Source organism: Uranotaenia lowii, chromosome 3 (genome assembly GCF_029784155.1).
Source record: "Uranotaenia lowii strain MFRU-FL chromosome 3, ASM2978415v1, whole genome shotgun sequence".
Classification (NCBI taxonomy): Eukaryota; Metazoa; Arthropoda; class Insecta; order Diptera; family Culicidae; genus Uranotaenia; species Uranotaenia lowii.
This window is the reverse complement of record NC_073693.1, coordinates 78166616-78191940: the sequence shown is the minus strand read 5'-3', so window position 1 is coordinate 78191940 and position 25325 is coordinate 78166616. Positions and strand designations below refer to the sequence as shown.

The following is a 25325-nucleotide window of genomic DNA, read 5'->3' as shown; positions in this document are numbered from 1 at the left end:
GTTCAAAAAACAGCATTGAAATTGATTTACATACACGCACAAACGATAGAAAAACTAACTGAAGAAAATAATTCATACCACATTCAACACCCAGGCATACACAGGCAGACACATTCAATCTCATTTCAGCCAGCCACTGTGAGTACAAAACTCGGTACGAACCCGAAGCGAACCAGGGTACGAACATCGGGGCGCGCACTCGGGTACAATAAATGTGCTCGAGTTTAGGTTCGAGCTAAACCCAAGTACAAGGTAGTGTGCAAGTTCAGAGAAAACTTGCGCCTGGATTTCCGCACTCAAGTTCGCACTCGGTACATGTTTTCGTGAAGACTGCTGTTTAGAAACGGGACATAGGTTCGACTTAACAAATACTAAAATTATAGACACAAGTTTCAACACACACACACTCAAATTCTTGGAGATGTGTCATATTTTTAACAATCCAAACACAGTAAATCTCAAAACAGATACAAATAATCTAAACGCAATGTACTCACAAATACTTCATTGTCTCAAACAACAAAAATACAAAACTCAACATCTCTCCGAAATAGTTCCTACCAAAAAAGACACTCACTCTCAACATAACCAATAGCCGTCCATCAAACGCCAAAACCAAAATTTAGTACCACAAATCAGACTCCATTTTCAAAATAGCCGTTTACCCATAGTTTTTCAAATTCACTGTGTAGATTTTAATCATATTTATTTGGTAAGACTTTGTATAACAAATTCAAAATCAAAAATCATTATTCAACCATAATTTTACCTTCCATAGAAACAACAAAAATAGTGAACAATCCAGACATTAAACTTAACAAAAGTGACAGAAAAGATGACAATATTGTAAGTAGGACAAAGATTATGCTAAGATCAATTTAGTGTTTTTAAATTTAAGTATTCACAACTTTTGTAGTTTCCCTGAAGATGAGACTAATCAGTCTTGAAACGTTGGAGTAAATATAATATCATCTTAAAAATAATAGACTGAAGTGCCGTAAATAAAAAATATTACATTTAAAATTACATTACCACGGTTCTAAAATACCAAGTCAAATCAGTTGAAGATTTTTATCAAACATCTTTTTAATTGAATTTGAATTTGATTTAAATCCTAGTCCATAAAAAGCCGAAAATGATTAGTTGTGAATTTCCTCCCCGTTTTTTTTAGTAAGTCGTCCAAAAAAGTTAATATTTTATGTTTATTGTTAGAAAGGCCTCACATAACCTTGTTATCAAAATTCTTCATGAAAAAAATTAATCTGACTCGCAAGGGAAAGTAATACCGAGCTATTTTCCTGAAACCGATATTCGGTATATCAAAAATGACAAAAATGACAAAAATGACAAAAATGACAAAAATGACAAAAATGACAAAAATGACAAAAATGACAAAAATGACAAAAATGACAAAAATGACAAAAATGACAAAAATGACAAAAATGACAAAAATGACAAAAATGACAAAAATGACAAAAATGACAAAAATGACAAAAATGACAAAAATGACAAAAATGACAAAAATGACAAAAATGACAAAAATGACAAAAATGACAAAAATGACAAAAATGACAAAAATGACAAAAATGACAAAAATGACAAAAATGACAAAAATGACAAAAATGACAAAAATGACAAAAATGACAAAAATGACAAAAATGACAAAAATGACAAAAATGACAAAAATGACAAAAATGACAAAAATGACAAAAATGACAAAAATGACAAAAATGACAAAAATGACAAAAATGACAAAAATGACAAAAATGACAAAAATGACAAAAATGACAAAAATGACAAAAATGACAAAAATGACAAAAATGACAAAAATGACAAAAATGACAAAAATGACAAAAATGACAAAAATGACAAAAATGACAAAAATGACAAAAATGACAAAAATGACAAAAATGACAAAAATGACAAAAATGACAAAAATGACAAAAATGACAAAAATGACAAAAATGACAAAAATGACAAAAATGACAAAAATGACAAAAATGACAAAAATGACAAAAATGACAAAAATGACAAAAATGACAAAAATGACAAAAATGACAAAAATGACAAAAATGACAAAAATGACAAAAATGACAAAAATGACAAAAATGACAAAAATGACAAAAATGACAAAAATGACAAAAATGACAAAAATGACAAAAATGACAAAAATGACAAAAATGACAAAAATGACAAAAATGACAAAAATGACAAAAATGACAAAAATGACAAAAATGACAAAAATGACATAAATGACAAAAATGACAAAAATGACAAAAATGACAAAAATGACAAAAATGACAAAAATGACAAAAATGACAAAAATGACAAAAATGACAAAAATGACAAAAATGACAAAAATGACAAAAATGACAAAAATGACAAAAATGACAAAAATGACAAAAATGACAAAAATGACAAAAATGACAAAAATGACAAAAATGACAAAAATGACAAAAATGACAAAAATGACAAAAATGACAAAAATGACAAAAATGACAAAAATGACAAAAATGACAAAAATGACAAAAATGACAAAAATGACAAAAATGACAAAAATGACAAAAATGACAAAAATGACAAAAATGACAAAAATGACAGAAATGACAAAAATGACAAAAATGACAAAAATGACAAAAATGACAAAAATGACAAAAATGACAAAAATGACAAAAATGACAAAAATGACAAAAATGACAAAAATGACAAAAATGACAAAAATTACAAAAATGACAAAAATTACAAAAAAGGCAAAAAATGACAAAAATTGACAAAAAAGACAAAAATGACAAAAATTACAAAAATTACAAAATTTTCTACTGTATTGTTTAATCGTATGCTTTTTTCCATCGAAAACATGCTTTCCTGGAATTTGAGAAGCTTCATCTTTATGCCGCTTTCCTGGTATCTTTTTCTATCCAGATTTCGGTATATCTTAGAGAAGATATATTTCTTCAAACACTAAATAATTTTGAACACCGAAAATTTCGGTTCCTTCGAAATATAAAAGAAATTCTAAAATTACAACTTTTTCGTATATTGTTTGTGCTGAATTGATTCGCCTTACCATGAATTTACTCCATTTATGTTAGGATAATTTCAACATTTTCAACATTTTTCACGTGAATTGCCTTACACAGAGTTGAACAAACAGTATTATAGGTAGTTTTTACAATTCTAGCTAGTATTCCAAATCTTCAAAACCCAGTGTCCACTTTCTTAGGTTAACAGTCTTTTTAAGAATAAGTCTACATTAAACTTCTGTTTTCAAAATAAAAATATAAATAAATACCAGTTCTAGTGAAGTTATAGCATATGTAAGTGTTATGATGTTTATTAAATTTGTGACACCGGTCATTTTTATCTAATCAATCATTTGTCTTTCACATAACAAGACTCCCAAAACTCCATTTGAAACATATTTGTTGAAAATGAAAAGAGATGCAGCGATTTCTAGTTTATAGAGTCACGCTAAAGTTAAAAAAAAGGCTTGGAATTTCAGGGTGCGTCTTCAACAGAAAAATTGTATAACCTTGAAGATCTCAAGAATTCCTAAGAGAGCTTAGAGACATTTCCTAAGTTTTTCCAATAGAAAAAAAACTAAAAATTTGCCATGTGATTATTTTCCAATACCGAAAATACCGTTTTAAAAAAACTAAAAATTTGAACATTTTCTGCTACTTTTGCCTGGTTGGTTCTAGAGTTATGCAAATATATTTCTGTTGTTTGAAAGGCTCCTTCCACTCTTCCTGTGAAGGTGAGTCTCAAACTATAGAAGGAACCGTCTCCAGCCTCCGATACCCTACCCTGCCAAGTTTCACGCAAATTGGTCTAGTTGCTTCCGAGTAGGGAACAGACATACAGTCAGAAATCCATTAAATTTTTAAATTCAGTTAAATTCCAATCAGCCATAGTATGATTTTGCTATTGTCATTGCTTGTTTACTGAACTAATACTTGAAATATTTTTTTTCTGGAAAATATTCTTCCGGATATTTTAAGAACGTTGATTTAATTTCGTGAGCTTGAAACTTCCCGGTAAACTGTTTCCTGAACTTAAGCCCATAAATCATCCAAAGCCGATGAATTCTCGTTTAACCAGGGAGTTTATGTATCATCTCAGATCAGCATAAACTGATTGAGTTAGGATCCAGTGTCGATGCTATCCTAACCTCTTTTCAAGGCCATATCAACATCACATCATCGAAATCATCAGATGTAGTTCCTTGTTCCTTCCTTATCCCCCTTCAAAGCTGGCGCATTCTCATCGTTCGCAACTTAATTGAACTATCGGTGTAATCCGGAGAGTAAACATAATTAAAATCACATTGTTTCGAAAGTTGTGTGTTCCATGGGCTGCTAAATCGTTGGCAATATTCGGTGTGCACTAGCCTAGTAGGTAGTTAGTTAGATCCAACAGCCGGAAGCTTTCCGAAATGACGTTTCGCAAGGTTTGACCTCATACACACAAGCTAGGGCGCTGTGCCGCAGCTTAGACATACACCATAGTCCATCCTAGTCTAAAGGATGGCAACATAACGGGGCCGAGTTTTATGAAGGACATTTTCCCGAGATCTCCGGCAGATTCCAGATAACGCGGAAGCTCATCCACAGGGACTGAGTGTTGGCAATCGACCAAATGGGGATGCTAGGTTTTGCTTCCTAGAACAAGTGAGTGAGTGATTCTCAAGTTTCATTCGTTCAGATATAACACGGTATAAAAAAATCCGTTAAACATTGTTGCCATAGTATTGTTCAATTGAGTTGTAGGAAATCCGGGAAGACGAAGCAGAGGAATCATACAATTATTATCATATTTGCGAACTCCTACATGTAACAAAGATCTCCATGACTCGGTTCGTTTGGTGCGTTGGGGGATCTAGTATTGAAAAGAGCAGTACCTTATAAATAAGTAGACTCGATTAGAGCAGCTGAGCATCGAAATTCATTCCAATTCTGAAGTAAACCTTATGATTACTCTGATCAGGAACAAGAGCAGAATTAGGTATTGGGATCCCAATGCTGATCCGGTTTCCTGATCATGGAGTCCGATCCAATTTAGGATTCTATTATTAGCTTCTGAGACTTGGTTCAGGATTCTGGAACGGAACCTTATCCCAAAATTGGATCCAGGGTATCGATTTTACATGCTACTACCGAATTCAAATTTTGTATTCTGATACCGCATCATGGTGCCGGATTATGATCCTGTTTATTCTATTTACATAGTTTCCTATCTTACGACATGACTTGATGAACTCGGTCCATGGCAACCGTTCTCCAATTTCTCGGACATCCCAAATTCGCCAGATCACGCTCCACTTGGTCTGACCAACTCACTCGTTGCGATCCTGTTCATCTCGTTCCTATTGGATTCGTAATGAACACCTGTTTTGCAGCATAGCCGTCCAGCATAGAGTATTTCCTGAGATAGATTGTGGTAGGGTAACTTTTTGTTTTGAAAAATGTTAACACCAACTGGGCGCCTTTTTGATCTTTGATGATAAGCTCTGTTCATTGCTTTCTTTTAAAAACTTTTTTAATTGAAATTATTAAAATACCTTCATATCTTAATTTGTGATGAATTTACAATTAATTAAATAAACAATTTATATTCTCTTTACAAAGTAGCGCTTGCAAAACCACTAAAATTGCATTGCTAATTTTATTTCGTTACTATCTAGTCATTGAACCTGCGTTATGTTGTTGATATGTTTACCCTACCACGATATGCCGAGAAAATGTAAACATGAGAAATCAGCTGTTCGTTTGACGAATGGGGAAATGCTTCATTCTTGCAACATGTCCTGCCGAGCGTATCCGTTCAGCCTTCGCCACCTTCTAGATACTGGGTTCGGCGTAGATTCACACAAGCTCGTGATTCATCCTTCGCCTCAACACTCCGTTCTCCTGCACGTCGTTAAAAATGGTTTTTAAAACTCGTCGCTCGAATACTCCGAGTGTTCGCAGGTCCTCTTAGTTGGGTACAGGTTACACTTCGTGCGATGGCTAAGGTCGAAGACGCAGTGATCGCGAAGCGAACAGCGAAGCGATTTTAGGCGCAAAAACCAGGCTCTATCGTCTGAATTCATCCAGTTCATCCTGGCATATACTGAAAATATTCTCTCGAGTATAATAATTTTGCGAAAGTCGTTTTTTTCAAAAGTTTATTTATTTAATTATCATCGCCGTTCCTCTAATGGTTATGAAAAAGGCGCGATTTATTTAATGCGATTTTCGCAAATAACGCGGTATCAGTCATATTCAATGGAAAGAAACGGGAAGTTGAAATTCGTTGTTTGACGCCTGTCGTGACCGTAGTTATTTTTTTGAAATCAAATATAGCGGCTTAATTTTAAAAAGCTGTAAATGACTGAAAAGCACATGAAACCACCACAATATGTGTGTTAGGTGAAAGGGCTCAAAAAGTAGAAGTCGAATTATCCACAATATGGGTAATGAGTGAAAAGGCTCAAAAAGTAGATGAAAATTGACTGTAAAATTTTTTATAAAAATATTATAAATTTGCAAAATGCTCAGAAAGAAATAAGCAAAAATATTTATGATCAATGTTATTGATATAAGACAAAATAATGACAAAAAATATAACAAAACTGTGGCAAAAATATAAAGCTCTTTAAATTAAAAAGAATTGGACGATCAAATGACACAAATCGGAAAAAAAACTTTGACAAAAATATAACAAACAAAAAAGGGACTAATTAAAAAACTTTGCGGTAAAAAAATATGTGGAAACAAACCAAATTTTGGCAACTGTGACAAAATTATGATCAAAATTTGAAAATCAAATGACAAAACCTGACAGAGCTAGTATAAAGACAAATATTTGACAAAAAACTTTACAAATATGACATTATAAAAAAATAACAATAAAATCATAAAAATCTGACAAACATTTGATAAAAGTATTGAAAACATATGACATAGTTAATTAAAAAAATGACAAAAATCGACAATAAAATGACAAAAGTGTGACCGAACTTTTGCAAAGATTTGTAAAATTTTTGTCAATTTATTACTAACTTTGGTCGGGTTTATAATTTATTGTTAGTTATTTTAGTTGTCGTATTTTTATCACATTTGTCATATTTTCCATAATGTTGTCAAGTTTTTTTTTTCAACTTTTGTCACTATTGGTAATTTTTTGTCATCGTTTTGCTAATTTTTAATATTTTTGTCAGATTTTTTTTCCCTTTAATTGTCAAATTTCTGCCATCTGCCATATTTTTTATTGCATTTTGGTCATAATCTTGTCATTTTATTGTAAAATTCTCCATATTTTTGCTAGATTTTTCTCATATTCTTTCATTAAAACTTTATCTTACATTAAGCATATTTATAATATTTTTTTTATTTAAAAAAATCGACATGATTTGATAAGTTGTTTTCACAATTTTGTAATATTTTTGTCATAGTTTTCTTAGATTTTTTTTTCGTGAAATTTTTATTAATTTACCATGTTTCAAAGTTGAGTGTAGGTCGCCATGTTGGATTTCAAGATGCCGTATCATATCATCAGACAGCGTCATTCGACTACTACTAATATTGAGTCCTTTCACCCTATACTCATGTTGTGTGTATTTTTTCTGCAATTCTCATTTATTTTAAGGCAATTTGAAGTTAGGTGGAAGCTGGCATCTTTGATTTCAAAATGACGTCAAAAATCTATTTTCCGACGTCCTCATGTGTACTTAGCTCTTTAACATTCATATGCCCTGGGGTCTTGTTTCTACATTCCTGGAATTTCTTATAGTATTTTTTATGCGATTTTTTTGAAAAAAAAGCGGATATATTTTTTTTGTGCGGTTCGTATCCCCCGCTCACAGTTTAGATTCTGCAATCTTATTTGCAAAGATTTTTCACGTGTGATTGAACTTTATAAAACACCGAAGGTTTTTTTTCAGTGTTGAACCGCTTCGCAATTCGCGTGCCTTGTGGCCAGCTTTCCAAACACTAACTTGCGAAATTCATCCGATGGATGAACATTTCGCTTCCCAGTTTACTTTGCACTCACAGTGTTTGTACCCTAAATCTTCTCGACCGCAGTTGCTTGTGGAGTCATAGTAGGCACGATTTCCGCTGATTACTCGCCGCCGGATCTCACGGCTGCTGTCATTGTTTGCGGTCATCAGTGAGCCGAGATAGACAAAGTCTTCGACTATCTCCATCTCATTGCCGTCGACCGTGACTTTGTTATTACTGGACAACGGGTAAAGTTGGTCTCGGATCCGCAGGCCAACATGTACACTGAGGTTTTTTTTACGCGGTTTTTTTTACACGGTTTTTTTTTACGCGGCTTTTTTTACGCGGATTTTCCAATTAACGCGGTTTTTTTTTACGCGGATTTTCGAATTAACGCGGTTTTTTTTTACGCGGATTTTCGAATTAACGCGGTTTTTCAGAGAAAACATTCTAAGACTTTTTCAAAGGAAAACACTTAGAATCTTTTTGTAGTTGGGAAAATCTTAGCTCTGAGACTAAGAACGTGATACATGAGATCTGTGACCTGAGACCTGAAATATGAGTTTCGAGATCTGAGACATGAGACATGAGACATGAGACATGAGACCTGAGACCTGAGACCTGAGACCTGAGACATGAGACATGAGACATGAGACATGAGACATGAGACATGAGACATGAGACCTGAGACCTGAAACATGAGACATGAGACCTGAGACATGAGACCTGAGACATGAGACCTGAGACATGAGACCTGAGACCTGAGACATGAGACATGAGACATGAGCCATGAGACATGAGACATGAGACATGAGACATGGGACCTGAGACATGAGACCTGAGACATGAGACATGAGACCTGAAACCTGAGACATGAGACCTGAGACCTGAGACTTGGAACATAAGACCTGAGACATGAGACCTAAGACCTGAGACATGGAACATGAGACCTGAGACATGAGACGATCTGAATTCCACACTGTCAAATAAGCCTCACTATATTCTACTATTCTATTAATCTAATTGATTTTGTTTTTTATCTTAAAAATAAACTATCATTGTACGTAAATTTTTAAATAATCATGATTCTTACGCGTTTTTTTAGTAACGTGCTTTTTTGCGCGAGTTTTTTAATTAAAATGGATTTTTTACGTGGATTTTCGAATTTCGTTTTTTTTTACGTGGATTTTCGAATTAACGAGGTTTTTTTTTACGCGGATTTTCGAATTAACGCGGTTTTTTTTTACGCGGATTTTCGAATTAACGCGGTTTTTTTTTACGCGGATTTTCGAATTAACGCGGTTTTTTTTACGCGGTTTTTTTTTACGCGGGACAAAATACCGCGTAAAAAAAAACCTCAGTGTACTTCGTTTTGGACGTATTAATCATCAACCCAATCCTTCCTGCTACACGTTTCAATTTGCGGTAGTTCTGCTCCACCGCAGCAGATGATCTGCATCTGTCATCGGCAAAGCAGATAAGTTGAGTAGATCTGTTATAGCGCCTCGTTGATCATCCTGCAGGCTGCAGGATAGATCATCACCTTGTCAAAGCCCCCTGCGCAATTCGAGTAAACTCAACACTACACCCGGAAATCCGCACACTGCACTGCGTTCCATCCATCGTCGCCTTGATCAATCTGGCCAGCTTCCCGGAAAAGGCGTTGTCGTCCATGATATTCCATAGCTCATCACGGTCGATCATGTCGTATGCGGCTTTGAAATCGATTAATTGATGGTGCAAAGGGTCTCGGTGTTCATGTGAAGATCTGGTCCGTCGTTGACCGCCCTCCATGAAGCCGGCCTGATGACTTCCCATGAATCTATTTGCTTGTGGCGTTAGGCGGTGTAGTAGGATTCGGGACAACACTTTGTAGACAGCATTGAGGGGAGTGATCGCTCGGTAGTTCTTACAGTCCAATTTGTCGCCTTTCTTGTAGATGGGGCATATAACTGCCTCTTTTCACTCTTCCGGTAGCTGTTCTGAGCTCTGTGTCACAGATCCGGATCATCAACAGGTGTAATCAATTGGCCAACTTGTCTAAATACATTTTGATGAGTTCAACAGCGATGCCATCCTTCCCACCCGACTTGTTGCTATTAAGCTGACGAATGGCTTCCCTGCACTCATCGTTGGTAGTGGCTCCTCTTCGGCGATGTACCTTCCTCTACTGTCCTGGTCTCCTGCATGTGCGCTATTCTTGTGTTCATCGAAAATCTGCTTCCACCTTTTGATCACCTCATGATTTTCCGTCAGGATTCCTCAGTCCTTATTCCGGCACATTTTGGTCAGAACTATCATGTTTCCTGGGAAAGATGCAGCTGCTCCAGCTCTTTGAGTTCCTCCTCCTCCAGACGATGCTTTTGTTCCTGGAAAATTCGGACTCACTGCCTCTCCTGCTGTCGGTGATTTTGCACGTTTCGACGGGTGCTTCTCTGCACAACCATTGCCCACGCAGCGTTCTCTTCGTACATCAACCTCCTATACTCCTCGCCGAACCAGTCGTTCCATCGTGTTCGTTTAACATGCCCAATGATATTCTCCACAACGCTGTAGATGACTCTATTGATGGTACCCCAACAGTCCTCGAGAGCGGCTTGGTCAAGCTCACTCTTGCCGGCAGTGCTTACTCTTCTGCGACATCAAGTTGCTAAAGTCATTCGATATATAAACAGCGTTACCACATATATAGATTTTTCCGTAAGTATACAGATTTTTTGGAAATTTTGTAATACAGAATCTGTATATACAGATTACAGATAATTAGAAATTTATACAGATTTCATACAGATTTTCATAAAAACAGAGATTTTCCAAGATATTTTGATTATACTTCGAGTCAATCAATAATAATCTACTTTGATGATTCAATCATCCATCAATTATCACGCTTGATAATAAGAAAAAAAAACTTCCAATTTAGAGTTCGGAACCGTTACAATGCAAAACAACATGCAAAGGGTTAAAAAAAATTTAAAACCTGTGTTTAAGAATCATATACCAAAATTGGTCATTGCATTATAGGAAATGTAACTTTTAATGGTAAAGACACAATGTACCAATCCCAACTAATTGTTAAACCCCAGAAGCACACAGATTGTTGTATTTAACGGAATATATCGACATAAAACTTTGCGTGACCTTATTTTTCACACATAGCGGACATGTATTTTGTCTATTACAATTAATCGGACAAAGTTAAACCAAAAACGGTTCGCGTTAAACCAAAATATCAGGTTTAACACTTGTTTGACATGTCGCACAAATAGTAGCCCGCAGTAATGAGCAGCGTAGTCCAAATGAGTGCGCTACGCATTATAGAAAGGTCACCGTAGTTCAGCGTAAGTATCCGGAATGAAATTTTTTTATACAGATTTCAATACAGATTTTGGAGATTTCATACAGATTAAAAAGATTTTTTGGCTCGAAAATACAGATTGAAATGTGGCAACGCTGTATATAAATGAGGCGGGCGTCAATTTCGTAAGTTTTTCACTATGGAGAGTTTTCGGTGCACCTTCACTATCACCAGATAGTGATCTGACGCGATATTGGCGCCTCGACAGGATCTGACGTCGATTATGTCCGAGAAGTGTGGCTGTCTATCAAAACGTGGTCGATCTGTGATTGCGGTGTACATCAGTCTGAGGCTGTTTTTGTTGGTCAGCTGGTGCGCGCTGAACCTTCCAATTGTCGGTTTGAATTCCTTCTCCTGGCCGACCTGAGCGTTTAAATTCCCGATAACGATCTTGATATCATGTTTTTGGCAGTGGTCGTATTCACGCTCCAGCTCCGCATAGAATTCGTCTTTGTCGTCACCGGTACTCCAAAGATGAGCGCTTTGCACGTTGATGATGCTGATATTGAAGAATCGGCCCTTGATTCTCAACCGGCACATTCGTGGGTTGTTCGGCCATCACCCGATCTAGAGGATCTGCATTTTACCGATCACTATAAAAGCTGTTCCAAGGCCGTGTGTGTTGTCGCAGCTTTGGTAGATGGTATGACCATCTCGGGATGCACGTATCGTGGAGAAGCAAACCTCCTGCAGCGCTACAATGTCCAATTGGCGTTTCTTCAATTCTTATGAGAGCACGCGAGTGCTGCCCATAAAATTTAGAGATTGACAGTTTTATATTCCAAGTTTCCAATCGCAGGTCCCTTCTCGTCGGGTGGGTCTTGGCCGTTTTCATCTGAAATTTCTTGTTCATTGTTCGTTGCTTGTCTTTTTTGCAGTCACGAGCTTGCGAGGCCCGCAGCTAACCACACTATCTCGAAGGAGGATCGTCGTAATGTTGCTGTTTTGGTTCCCGAACATTACCAGGGCGTTGCACTCCGGACGTCGATTCTGCATGGAGAACAGACGCGTACGGAATCCCCTATTTCAGTTTGCATTCAACCAAAGCATCCACCGTGGTTGGCTACTTGATCTCCGCTAAGGTTACTCGCACCCGAGCTAGCACAACTGGAAAATTGATAATTGGAGTTGTAAGAGAAGAGGTGATATAACCACTACCCGAAGGTTGGTTGTATGGGAACTTGAGTAGCACATTGTCTACCATTGCTCTTGATCGAACATCAGTAAAAAAGCAAAAAAATATCTATTATGTACATGTGTCATTTGAAGCCAGATGGCGAAAATTCTCCATATGTTTTCCGAAACTGTCATTTTTTTCAAATGAAATTCTCCTTTCTATATGAGAAACTCTGCCCAGCTCAAGCATGAGTTAACCTAATCGAGGCAAATACTCTTTTGTGCGTCCGTGGCAGTGATTTTGGCTGCCTGAAAGAATAGTAGCTTTGTCCGGTACTCTTCGGCGAGACAAGGCAAACTTTTGCTCTTCGGGCCAGTTCGAAACAACTGCTGCGCCTTTCTAGTAGAACATCCCCCATCATGGTTCAATGTGCCATTGCACGGCCATTGTCGTCACCGTAAAGCAAAATGATAGTAATACGTCATAAATAATCCCAAATTGTCAATACAGGAAGCGTTTTATATCGGGCCGCTTGGCACGAATGGGGCTCTTCTTTGACCCTTGCTGGAGTGGATTCCCGGGGTTGGCTTGGAATCGGCTGTGATTGAGACCGTGACCGACTGCGATGACGACAATGAACGGCCTGTGTCGTCCTCTGGGTGGGTGGACAGAGGGTTTTATGACGGCAATTCCAGCGAGAATTGATGGTACTTCGGGTTCACCTTCCTTCTCCATCCTTGTCTGTCGTCGTCAGTTGGCAGCAATTGAACGAGGCAGTTGTTATCTTGATTGTGATATTTTGGGCTGAAAAATGAGCCATCTTTGCTCTTCTCAAACATTTGGCTGTGTGGGAATCGTTTGAAGCATTCCGGATAGTTAAAATCATCGATGGGTCTTAATCAGGACGGTTTAGTGCTTCCCCGGTCGTAAATTAGGAATTCTAATATTGGCTGTAACAGGTGGTTTGATTTATGCGATGAAATATTGTATGATGAAATGGAACTTATAACTTTACCTAAAACAAAGTCAAAGTACAGTTGAAAATTCAAAATCGTTGTGTATTGTAATGTTTTAGAGAACCTGAGTTATTGGTCCAAGTTAAAGTTGTCACTAGGTACTCGTACTCATGATAAATACGTGATGTCGTTACTTTTAAAAATCCGAATCTACCTTAATTCTTAATTTTTAAAATTGTTTTGCTAAATATGTTGCTACCTTTAACCGTTGCTTGTAACACTTTCTTGAAAAGTAGAACTGTCTGATGTTCATTCATCTCCAATGCTACAATGAAGCGTCCGGTTCCTTTACCTGTCCAATATGGTTTTCATACAAGGGTGTGAAATTCCATTATCGAAATGACAATACACCACATCATATCGGACAATCGCTAGACAAAGCTATCATTCGAAATTATCACACACTTCATCGGGTTTCAACTAGCCCACACAACCAACTGAAGCAAGTGGATGTTGGTGGCTGTGAAAGAGCGATATGAAGAGACAGAACAGAGAGATCTTTCATCGGGGATATTTGCGGTTGAAATATCTCCTTTTGGGTTCCTGCCGTCAGTCATACAGTCAGTCGTTTAATACCCTGCACTCGCAACTAACCATCTACTATACAGCAGTGCTTCCGTCTTACATTGGAAATGGTTTCCAATCATTTCGGTCCGGTCTCTTCGGGGAAAATTGATTCATACTGTTAATTGAAAGATTACTTCCAGTGAGTTTGTATGTGGTCACTACTAATATTGATTCCTGGGGCAGCAGAATGAAACGTCCATCTGGTCGATGAATGGAAACGACCATTAATTAAAATTAAAGTTACTGTTCCGGGTGGCCTTTCAGTGCATATTGAGTTTTCTAATTATGAATGATTGGTTTCCGTTTAGAATTTCACGTGTGGAGCTTTGGACTCGAATTTTTTCCATCCACTCTAATTAACACTTATTCGCTCTTGAGTGTAAATTTGACACTATAGGAAGTTTGGTGGCTTGTATCTTTGTTCAGGGGCATTGAAATGAAAAAAAATTGGGACAATGAGTTCATGAAACCTTTAATCTTGCATCTTTATGGACGTAACCTGAAATACCAGACAAAAAAACTGCATAATCAGACCTTGAGCGACAATTTGACACTCATCGCTTAAAATCACTAAACATATATCTGATGTCTCTCCGATTTGTACAAAAATTAATCTATAAGAAACCCCGTAACGTAAATCAAATATGATACTTATACAATATTCAGCTTCAACACTTCAGTTTTCCGTTATTTAAAGTATATAAAAAAAATCGAAAAAAGACAGTAAATCAGCAAAAAACGCTAATAAATCACTTTTTTTCTGGAAACCTGAAGTTAGGAGCTATAAGTTGCGCATAAGGATATATATTTTTGATTTTTTTTTAATCACACGTTAAACCACAAAAAATGTTTTAAAACCGTACACTGCACGCTCGTGTCGCATGAATCAGAATCAAAAATCGCATCGAGCGTTCCAGTCACAGTGCTACTGTTAGTTATGTTATCAAATGGCGCTTTTACAGCTACCGGCTGCCGCAATTTGTTTGGGAGATTTTTGGGCTCCTTTGTGTAGGTATGTCTTTTCGATATATACTGTACTTTAAAGTACACTGACTATTTATATCATCTGAAACTTGTTGAGGCTGATGGAAGTATAAAGCGAGCATTTTCACTTGTAATGAAGCTCAATTTCTCCGCCTTTGCTGAGGAGAAGCCGGTGGCTGCAGTCTTCTAGAACTTTTCAAGAGTGGTTGATCCGGAAAAAAATTTGTTAACTCTTGATTGGATGACGTAATTATAGATTAACTTCGCAGTGAGAGACAGGGACGGATAAATAAAACAAGTACTTTATTCGGCATACTTGTAAATTAATTGTCTTATACATTTATTTTTATCGATTCTAAAAAAAACATTCATTCACAGTGTGCTTTTATTCGAACCCTACACTCAGCCGAAAAGGAAACGTTAAATTCACCTGGATTTTCACGTAGGCACTCATAATGTGAATTTTTGCTCGACTCACATGAATCACTTAGAAGCTAATACAAATTCACAAAACAAAGACACATTCGATTTACGTGAAAATCCAGTGGTCCGCCAAGTACAAAGGGATTTAGTACATTCTAGGTGATGTTCACGTAGCCCTGAATTACTTATTCACGTAAAACCTATGTGAAAGAATAGAGTATTAACTATGGCGTGGATCCAACAGTTGGTGCTATCAAAGAAAAAAATTAAGATGATGGGGAAGCTATTTTACGTGAGTAGAGAAATTTTGGTTGTGTATTCGTTATTTAAAAATTCTGCTAGTTTTTACAGAACTTGGAATCGGGAGGACGGCCAGATAACCACTTTGGAGGCAACTCAAATGCCAATTTCGCAAGGATTTGAATTGTTTCTATAAGTGAAGTTCAATAATAAGTGAAGTACAATTATTGTTTAAAATAATACATAATGTGTAAATTCTAAAGTGAAAATAAATAGTGTATTGTGTCTTGGAAACAATAGTCCAATGTCTGTCATTGTCCAATGTCCTGCTAAATAAACAATTTTTTTTTATTTTAAAGATCCGAAAAAAAGTTTAGTTCATAGTTCAACGAAATCTACGTGAATCGCTTGTAGCAGAACAAATCCCTTGTCACATTCGATCTACGTTTTTCTCGCATACAACCCATATGAAAATCACGTGAATTCTGCTTGCTGCGCGAGCTCTGTTTGCTACCTGAAATTCACGTAGGTTCCACGTAATTTTCATGGTGACAAAAATCCATGTACATTTTCACGTAGCGTTCATGTGAAGAGTTCTTTCGGTGTAAGAATTGAGCGAATATCGATTTGCGGTTGTTTTAAAATTTCAATGCGGATACAACAAATTTGTTTTTAATTTTCAGATGAATTTAACTGGGTTAATTTATATCATTTTGATAGCACGTTTTTCTCAAATTTGAGTGATAATCCTTTCAAAACAGGTTATGCTATCTCAAAAAGAGGTAAACAAGTTTAAGCGTGTATACGTTCTTCTCGATTGTCAAATCATCTGTCACATAGTTTTATCATGCCTACATCCAATGTTCCAATAAAACAATTTTCCAACTTGGCTTGAACGCTAGTTTTAAAAGCGCATTGATCGCATTATTAAAACTGGTACTAAAGCTCTAATAAAAACAGGAAAGTATGTGCTTTATTAAATCTTTAGCAATACTTTTGCAACATTATTACAACACTCTTAAAATAGTGTTTTATTCAAGCTTTAGCAGAACTTTCAGGGCTCTTTTAAAACACACGATAAATGAAGCAATAAATACAATAAAACAATAAAACCGTTTTCAAAATTGGATGCCATCGAAAAGTCTTCATAAAACAATATTGAAACTCAAAAAAGTCAATTGGCTTGATCTGTGTTACTTGGGTTTTGCATTGCTTTTGGGGATTTTTTTTTATTATCTGACGGGTTTGCGCCGTGGGTCTTCAGATTTTCCCCAAAATTGAAAATTTGGTTCATTTTTGCGACTTAAAAACACATGTATTTTTTCAGATTTCTAACATTTTTATTTTTTGAGTTAGCTTCGGTTAGATTTTTTTGTAAATAAAAAATAACCATTTTTCAAAGCTACATAACTCTGTTGTTTCTCAACGGAAATTATAAAATAGCACATCAAAATGCATTGAAATTTTATCAGCTTTCCAAATAGAATAGTTGAAAAAAATTAAATAATGACCTTCAACATGAAAAGTTGTAAATAAACTTTAAATGGCGTCTAAAAGTACCGTCTGCACCACCGAATATTTTGCAAATACCATTGTATAGCTCGATTCATGATGCAACTTTCATCTGAAGACACCAAAGTGGGCCATTAACACCTTGAAGAGTTATGAAAGATATAATGACAATAAATCTCTTTTTTTGCGACGAAAACAAACAATGGTAGAACAACTGCACTCACATATTGAGGTAGCACGCACTTCTAACAACATGGAAACAAAAGAACTTATCAAAGCAGGTAAAATACTACTTTTTCGTGCTTTGTAGAGTGTTTGCAGCAAAACTGACTTTAAATTTTAACCAAAATTCTGAGTATTTTATTGTTTAAGTGATATAACTAATAATGGGAATGTTGCTTTTACAACCTGGTCATATACTATATAACTTATTAATTTTTCGATCAAAGATCATTGTGAAGCATAATCAATGCCAATAGTAGAAGGTTCAGTCCCTGTGTTTGGGATCACAAAAATGTGATTAAAAATGAAATATAGACGTTTTTTACATAGTTTTTATATCGGGAGCTAATCACTGGACACCAAAATCCTTTCTCATTGATTAAAAAAAAGTATGAGAAAGTGGCACAAATGTTGTAGAAATAATCAAAGAGCTCAGTACGGCCAGCCCAGGCTGTAAAATGATGAAAATATGATACTTTTACCGTATTCGTTTTCTACATTCGCCCAGTTTTAAGGTTTACCATACAAGAACGAACATAATTCGTCGTCAGTGTTTTGCTTCCTCGATCGTTCACACACGAATCTTCAGTGTTCCACCGTCCATTTTAAATCAAATCTGGGGAATTACGAATGCAAAACTTAGCGCATAAACTTCTAGAAATGACAGTAAAATGCGCATAACTTGTTGTGACCTGGTGCAAACCTGGGTAAAAACGAATATGTTATTAGATTTTTTGATATAACATGAAGTCAGTTAAGTTGCAACAATCTACCGCACCTACTTTCATTACAGTCCCATATACAAAAACAAGCAAGCGAGACAATCAGCTTTTTCTGTTTTGGAATATATTTTTAAATTGTGACCACTTTCAGCATAAACGAAAATCGTTTCTAGGTTGTCATAATACATCGTTAGACCTGAAAGTTTCGAAATTGGGTTATTGGTAAGGTCGAGATCACCATTTTTATTCATTATGGGACTGTTAATCGACCATATTTGAAACCTTTTTCAAATTTCAATCAAGCATAATAGTCCCAAACAAAATATATTTTTCACACCAAGCTACTTTCTAAGACTTAAATTTGATCATTTTTGAATTTCTAAATGCAATTGTCAGAAAAAGAAACATACTTTTGCAAAAAAAAAAACACGAATTTCACATTGTGAGTTGAATCTTTTTACGATTTTTGATTGCATCCGATAGTTTTTCGCTCAGGAAGTCACTCCTAAGAAAGTCAGACCTGCCTTCGAAAACTAGTGTGCATCATTCGACATCAAGTGAGTTAAAAAATGTTTAAATGATTCAAAGAAACATTGAAAAGTAACCAAATCCGTGGTATTTTACATATGGGACTGTTATTCAGGTATATTCAGGTGATATTTTTTATCGAAATTTCTAGAACAAAACCTCTTGTTTTAGTGTTTTATGTTGAAGCCTTATGTTGACCTAAAATGACGAAAATTCATATGGGACTGTTATGCGAGTAGGGGCAGTCTGAAAAGGACGAAAAAATAGTGTTTTTTACTAGCTTTGAAAAGTTCTTTTGTTTCCATGTTGTTAGAAGTGCTTGCTATCTCCATATGTGAGTGCAGTTGTTAGACCATTGTTTGTTTTCGTCGCAAAAAAGAGATTTATTGTCATTATATCTTTCATAACTCTTCAAGGTGTTATTGGCCCACTTTGGTGTCTTCAGATGAAAGTTGCATCATGAATCGAGCTATACAATGGTATTTTTTGCAAAATATTCGGTGGTGCAAACGGTACTTTTAGACGCCATTTAAAGTTTATTTACAACTTTTCATGTTGAAGGTCATCATTTAATTTTTTACAACTATTTTATTTGGAAAGCTGCATTCAATGCATTTTGATGTGTTTTTTTATAATTTCTGTTGAGAAACAACAGAGTTATGTAGCTTTGAAAAATGGTTATTTTTTATTTACAAAAAAATCTAACCGAAGCTAACTCAAAAAATAAAAATGTTAGAAATCTGAAAAAATACATGTGTTTTTAAGTCGCAAAAATGAACCAAATTTTCAATTTTGGGAGAAATCTGAAGACCTCCGGCGCAAATTGTCAGATAATAAAAAAATCACCTTTTGTCAATTGACAGATGAAGCTTTGGATGAAGGTTCGAGCTAATGCACTCACACAAAAATCCGTAAGAACAAATATTGAGTTTTTGATCAAAATATGTACCTGTAATGGGTGAGTCTAATTAGGTAAAGTGAATCTCCTGCACCCTGCCACATAACCAGTGAAACTGTAGCCGTTTATTAGCTCAAACTTTGTCAAGTGACATACAGCAAAGTTGCCTTTTCAGCGCTTATGAACAATCTAATAGGTATTCTGTACGGTATTTACACAAAACCAATTGTTTCGCTAATTTAGCTAACAGCCCTCTTCGGCGAACAGTCATTTGCCCTAGTAGCTATTCAGTCCGAATTGTGTCCCTTTTCACTTTTCAGGTGCGGCATCGACTGCATAAATTTCAACTTGAACAATAGAGCCACTAAGTTGCCAGCTGCGTGACAGATGGTAATTTATTGCGGCAGCCATACGACTGATCCCGTACATCGGTAACCATAGCAATTAAATCCAATCAAGCACTTCGCCCACATCTCACGGGCACACATACGCACCCAGACACACCCACGTACCCATTCATTCATTCGATGAAGCCCGAAATACAAAGGGCTCACGTTTGCCGGTCTTTAGCCGCCGATGCTAATTAATTATGCAAGTGGCTATTTGCAACTAATTAAGCATCATCATCCAAACATTATGCACGCGGGTTTGGTGGCTGATTTGTGCTCTTGACTGATCCCCATTCGCTACCAAAATCCGAATGAACTAGCGCAGACAAACTAGCTAGGCTAGCACATCAATGAACATCGAACATAACATAAAACATCAATCGATTTCTCGGTAAGCCTTAGAGTTTATGTATGTGCTCCCGAGCTCTTAATTATCTTCGATTTCTGCTGATGGCTGACGAGAGTTGGTTTCCGGTAGAAAATTGAGTCACCATTTGCTTCATTACGACTGTGATGATGGTTGGTGTGATGCACATGAAAGTGCATTCCTGATGAGGAGAACCTTACGGTCGATCAGGGTGGTAGTGAAATGAGGTAAAGAGCCAATCTGTAATATAATCCTGAACTGAATCACAGAGAACAGAAGTACAAGCTCGAACAAAAAATCTTCCAAAAAGTGTGTAAAATTTCAAATGCTGACATTCAAAAAATACGTTACAAATTGACTTGAAATAGTGCCATCTATTGCGCCGTTCAAAAGTTACAAATCAAATTTTTAAGTGGCCAGTATTCAAAAAGGCCCAGCCAAAAAACAAAAAATTGTTCAAAACTATCGTTGAAAATTTTACACAAGTTTCGTGGGCTAGCTTGTATGTCTGTTATTGGTTACCTGGTGAAAAAAGTAACAAACTTACGTTTATTTTAAAACAGTTTTTAGAAAAAAGGAAGTGAATCGGGGAATGTTTTTGTGATTTCATCACTCCCCTTAATTTATTAAAACGAACCCAACATGTGATTATATTATAAGGTTGAACTACTCGAATTTTTTTCAGGGGCCCCCTATGATTCGACAGTTTCTTTAACGGGCCATTTGCTCAGAAGGTTGTTTCAGGTATCTTCAAATAAAAATTGTCCATCATATGCAAACAGCGTGGAATAGTTAAGCAACTTATCGAAAACTAGCTGACCCTGTGGGCTTTGCTAGCCCTTCCATAAAAAGAGGTTGTATTTGAGACACGACCGCAAAGTTAACGTAGAATTACGAAAGCCGGTTTTGTGTCAATATAATTTTTTGATAAATTTGTAGGCATAAAGCTCATAACAAATCCGTGAATGAAGATGAAAATATTCATATAGGTACTGTGTGTTCAATGTCAATGTCTGGAGTTTTTGTTTTGAATTTGCAGCTAAAATAAAGCTGGTCGGTTTAATATGAATTTTTCATAACGGTCAACAGAACAATTTGTAAAACTTATCTGTTGCGTATCCAAGGCGAAATAAAACTACGGGTAAGCGTTGTCAATCAAAACTCTATATGTTGTCGCTAAGATTCATTGCGCCCGGTACTTATGCAACCAATGCAAGGAACATGCGAGCTTTGTATCAAACGCTTGAGATAAAAGCTCACGGCGGCAGTAAAGAGTTGGAAATTGGCCTGTTTTTTTCAATAATGATTTTTTAATTTTCGCATAATTCATTTTAGCCAATTTTTCTTTTTCATTGATTTGAAAAACTAAGCTGAAGAAATACAAAAATTGAAATAATCATATATTTGATAAATCAGTTCTTTTACCCCAAAATCTAATCAATATTCTGATAAATCAACACCTGGAACAGCTTCTAGGATAGCTTTCAATCATATTGTTTGCTTAGAGCATAAAAAGATGCACATTAAATTTACATATTCCATGCGTGCATGTAAACAGAAGGTTTTGAAAGTGTTTTTAATTTCGAATACCTATGCAAAGTTTAAAAGCGGTTCATTCGTCCATGATTTTGCAAATGCTTTTTATTTATTTGCAATGACTATTCGAAAAGAAAATTGCTGCAAATAATTACAGGTGGAATCATTACAGGTGTACTATAAATAAAAAAAAATCGTACTCATTTTTCAAGATTGACATGATACTTGAAACCGCTGCCTTTTATCCATATTTTTTTTTTTTGAGGTTTATTTATGACACTTTACCACCTTGTGGCATTCGTGTCTAAGGGTTTTCTTTTTTTTTTTCTTTTATCCATATGCTTAACTCAGGGCAAAAGAGAAACAAGTTTTTTGGAAACTCTGCCTCATGCGTTTCTCTCAGTATCGAGTTGCTTTCTCCCATTCTCGCATAGCAATCGCTAGCGTAAAAAGGTGAACTGACACGGCATTTTAGGTAAGTCTTGTACGTATAATATAGGAAACGGCCCTTTTCAGGGCCAAGAATACAGAAAGAGTATCGTCTTTCTACTTTTGCATAATGGTTTGGGGAAAAGCGGGTGACATGTTGTGTTGACTGTGTGGTGTATTGTGTATGTCATCGTGTATTGGGAGTAAGATGTGTGTGTGTGCTTGACGTAAGATGAGTGTTTGCTAGGTGTGAGATGAGTGTGAGTGTGTGTGTGTGTGTGTGTGTGTGCTGACCGTGAGTAATGTTTAAAATATGTTTTATAGCGTGGGCGTATAACGTATATTAAATATAAGTGGCATGTTGAATAAGATGAATGTTGAATATAAATTATTGTAATGTACGGCTGGTTATTTATAGAAAAGAGCAAACTTGAGTAAGGATAAGCTAGATGAACTTTTCAAAATTCTCTACAAGAGAGTTAACTTTGTTAGCTATATGTGCTTATGTGAGCTGAATGTTCTTGATCTGAGTGAATGAAATGTGTTGAATGCGTCAAGTTGTTGCGTGTGTTAAATTTAAAGTCCGCGCTGAGTCAGAAAATTTCCGACACATTATGGTTAAAGGATGGTGGAATAGAGACAGGACGAGGTGAGAAGTTTTATCACGAATCAGCAAAATGATCATGCAAGACATTCGCAGTTCACACAGATCAAGAACACACAACACATCCAGTCCACACAAAACGCACCCAGACTGTTTGGTCAGTTGATCAGCCCTCCGAAATGGACCGCTACATAATGTTCTGCTGCCAGCTTTCAATGAGCGCCTCCGACGCTTCTCTGTCGCCTCTGCTGATGGTCCAACCTGCTCAACTGGTTGGTTGCCGGTGACTGAACGGTGCAAAACGATTTCCGCGTTGGATTACCACTGGTGGGGTCCAGACGCGGATCGAATTGCAGGTCTGTTCTGCTCAACGGTCTAATAGAGATTAAAACTTAATCGGCAGCTAACCCCTTACTTTTATACCTTTCGTAGGCAGTGAAAAAAACAAACTCACCAAGGGGCGGGGCTTCAATGTTTTTTTTCTTTTCGAACAGCCAATCAACGATGACCTGGCTTGATATGTCTTTTGGAAAAGATGTCTCTCAAAGAGGCGTTTTTCATGACGCGAGATCTGTTCGCGAATTTCAATTTGCCCCCCTATAGTGTTGCCGTAAGACGTAATTCTACGTCAAAAGTTATGGGAGGTGTAAAAATTTTAAAAATTTAAATTTTCATACAAAGCTTGCAGCGGTCTAATGTACAGTTTTTTGTAGTTTTTGTAGTATTTGAGGTAAATTTTTAATATTAAAAAAAGAGACATTAAATAAATTTTTAATATTAAAAAATTGGGACCTTTTTTAGGAACAAGCCATTTTAGGACAAAAGGCTAGAAGCCCTATCACTAGCGGCCACTTAATTCAGCTTCCAAAAAAACGCAAAATGAATAAAAAATCTCTTTTTATCTCAACTGAACCCTTGGCTTAGGTTCATATCACCTTCTGTTGATCATTGGCTGTGTTCAGTACCGGTGCCGCCATGATGCCACCCGCCGGATTCCAAACTCGACTAGTTGCTCTATTGCTTCTTTCCTACATTTCCTACATATATTGCATCAGAATGGCCACTCAATAATTAAATTACATATTTAAAAAAAAACTTGCCCGGCTTGGGGATCGAACCCCGACCTCCGTGGTGAGAATCGAACACGCTACCATAAGACCACGCCTACCTGAAACTAAAACTCGAAGTGGTGATTTAATTTTGAAAGCACATCTATGCACTTTTTGTGACTTACCAAATCCCGTTTCAAGCATTTTTGTGCGCTTTATGTGACTTAAGTCCCGTATAACGTACGTATAGATCACTATTGCAACTTTCAAGTTCGTTAATGAGTACATATAGTTCAGTCATGGGAATTGGGCAAAACAAGTCACATACAACGTACATATCAATCACTTTTGCAGCTTTCAAGTTCATTTATGAGTTCATAAAGTTCACTAAAGGGAATTAGGCAGTTGATTTTCTTTGTCAGCAAATATGTAAATTTCTATGCCTCCGTTCAAGTAAATATGTGACTTTTGATTACTTGGGAATTACGCTCGACTGTTTAATATGGGAATAAACTCGAGCCAGACCCCTGCAAGCATACAGGATTTGTTTATGTATCGTGTGACCAACATCTATTTGCTAAGTGTAAGTGAATCTCGTTTTAATCTTTTTTTTCAGAGCATAGGAGATGAAAGCTTAAATCTGAGAAAAAAAAAGCTTAAATCTGACAAAAAAAAGCTTAAATCTGCATTGCAGTCTTGTGATTTTATTAAACAAAAAGGTTTGTAGTCTTGTAATATTAAAAGCATGTTTTCAACCTTTTTTCGCATTTTCTATGGGTCATACTGTATATTCAAATAATATTTCATCTGAATAAAATCATTATACAGATCAGTTCTGGATTAAAACAAGCTATTAAAAATATTCAAGAGATCTGTAATGGATTTTAGCTAAATTACAACTAAATAAACGCACAGTCTAGATGATTGCATCCGTAACCCATATCGATACTTAAGAGTAATAGCTTTCAATTCTGATTGGAGCAAAATGTGATACTTATTTCTTAAAACCATAAGCACAGCCCTCTTACATCCTACGCTTCTTAGTCTATTTCTGGAATCCTACATTCACTTTGTATTATTTTCCAAGCTGAATTCTTGGAAGCTCTCCGTTCAGCTTCTTAAATAAAATGATGCAATCCGATTCGTAAACAGTAAGATTTCCTCTTGTGCATTGTGAAGGAAATTAAATTTGATTGAGGCCTAAGCTCCGGTTGTGAAATGTATGATTTCTAAAACCGAACAATTTAGAGAAAGCGTTGGATGCAGACTTCTCTTCATATGTAGAGCTCTTCAAACAGCAAATAGCTGACGTATGCCATACCGATCATTCGAAAGTCTTTGCCTCATCTAAAGTTGAACGCAGATGATTCTCATGAGATGAC

General features: G+C 36.1%; 1 protein-coding gene across 2 annotated transcripts in view; it reads right to left on the bottom strand.

Annotated features, from left to right (window-relative positions):
- LOC129757038 (pikachurin) overlaps positions 1-25325 on the bottom strand; it is an 865561-nt gene that overhangs the window by 117613 nt on the left and 722623 nt on the right. The window lies entirely within an intron of this gene.